The sequence below is a fragment of the Sorex fumeus genome, unplaced genomic scaffold, assembly GCF_029834395.1.
Source record: "Sorex fumeus unplaced genomic scaffold, SorFum_2.1 ptg000012l, whole genome shotgun sequence".
NCBI lineage: Eukaryota > Metazoa > Chordata > Mammalia > Eulipotyphla > Soricidae > Sorex > Sorex fumeus.
Window position 1 is genome coordinate 1,167,728 of NW_026606069.1, and position 1,977 is coordinate 1,169,704.

General features: G+C 58.1%; 1 pseudogene; it reads right to left on the reverse strand.

Moving 5' to 3' along the window:
- Positions 1-364: 364 nt before the first annotated feature.
- Positions 365-1,632, reverse strand: LOC130020513 (TAR DNA-binding protein 43-like; annotated as a pseudogene).
- Between the last annotated feature and the right edge of the window lie 345 nt (positions 1,633-1,977).

Sequence of the window (1,977 nt, forward strand, 5' to 3'; positions counted from 1 at the left end):
GCAGCTCTAACCAATGGGTTCCACTTTGAACATGCAAATAATTCAGGTGACAAGTCCAGGGATAAAATATTACAGGAGAAGCTTCTTGATAGCAATTGTGGTGTTGGTTTACCCGTCAGGCAAACAGCAGTTCACTTTCAAACACTCAAGAGTTCAACCCGTTATGTAACAAAACTTAGAAAATTCCTTTAGCTTTTCCTCTTTTTCTAAATGAAAAATGTCAAAATTACTGCTAAATATACTCCACACCAAACAAACCAATTTTGAAAATTCTTAGTGCATATGTATCTTACAATATACTTACCGTGAGTTTAGAAAAATTTGACTTCCCACCAGTCTTTAGCGTCTAACTGACCAGCCCAGCCTACATGCCCCAGCCCGATGACTTCGAGTCCATGCTGGAGCTGAAGTCCATGCATTGAAGCCGCTGCCCGAGCCCGCGTTGGAGGCCGACCCCCACCCGATGGCGGCGCCCGAGTTGGAGCCGCTGTACTGGTTGTTCCCAGAGCCAAAGGCCTGGTTGGGCTCTCTCTGCATGTTGGCCTGACTCTGATTGTTCCCTGATGGGCCCGACTGGTTCTGCTGACTGGCCAGCATCCCCATCATGCCCCAGCTGCTCTGCAGGGTGGCCTGGGCCGTGGCCCTCATGGCCGGGTGGACGCTGAAGGCGCTGAAGTTCATCCCGCCCCCCATGTTGCTGCTCTGGTTGTGGCCCAGCCCCGCCCCGCCGCCCCGGCTGTTCCAGAACCCGCCCTGGTTCCCAAAGCCACCCGGATTACCACCAAATCTTCCACTTCTCTCTAACTGCCTATTGCTATTGTGCTTGGGCTCCGCGTTGCAGATATGCACGCTGATGATGCCTTTGATGATCAGGTCCTCGCCACACAGGGACTGGGCCACCTGATCATCTGCAAATGTGAAGAAGGCAAACGCCCCCCCCCCCCCAAGGGCTTGTGGATGAACACATCGACCACCTCCCCGTACTGGCAGAAGAACTGCCGCAGCTCGTCGGCAGTGAGGTCCTGGGTGCAGCGGCCCACAGACACCTTCCTGCTCCTCAGAGGCTCATCCGGGCTTTGCTTAGAATTTGGAAGTTTGCAGTCACACCACCGTCCATCAATCATGTGTCGCTGGGACATCACCTTCACTTGGGTCTCATACTCCGTGAACCGCACAAAGCCAAACCCTCTTTTGGTGATCAGTCTTGATATCTTTTTTTTTACCTGGACCATGAGGACCTCCCCGAAGGTGCTGAAATACTCCTTGAGGTCCTGCTCGGTGGTCTTCCAGGGCAGGCCGAGCACGATGGGGTCGGACGTCTTCTGCACGGCCCTTTTCACCTTCACCGCCGATGAAGCATCAGCCTCCTCCATGTTCCTATTGTTATCTTTGGGGTAGTTGACCACGTAGACCAGGTTGCCCCAGCCCGCGTCGGGCGCGTGCAGGATGCCCTCCACCAGGCGCGTGTACGGCAGGCATGCACTGCGACACGGGGTTCCGGTAGCGCAGGCCGCAGGCGCCCGGGAACCGCGCCGTGACCGTGGACAGCAGCACGATGCCATCGTCCTCGGACGGGATCTCGACGGGCTCGTCGTTCTCGTCCTCCTCCGTGACCCGGATGTACTCGGACATCTTCGCCCGCTCAGCGTCCGCTAGGTCGCTCGGAACCCACGAGGCGGCGCGCGCAACGACAGCGCCCACGACCGCTCGCTCTAGGCTCGCATTAACCTTGAACACTTTGATGTATTTATTATTCATGTCCGGGGCTCGCTCTGGCTCTCTTCCCCATGCGGCGCGGCCCCCCCCACCCCCCAGGAGGAGGAGGAGGAGCAGCGGCGGCGGGTCGGGGTCCATCCCCGGTCCCGCTCGCCCGCCCTCCCGGAGCCCCGCCGCTCGCGAAGGGGGGGGTGCTCAGGGGGTCGCTGAGGCGAGCTGGAACGAAGGTCGCCAGAGAAGTGCCCTGGTTGGTCGGCGGTG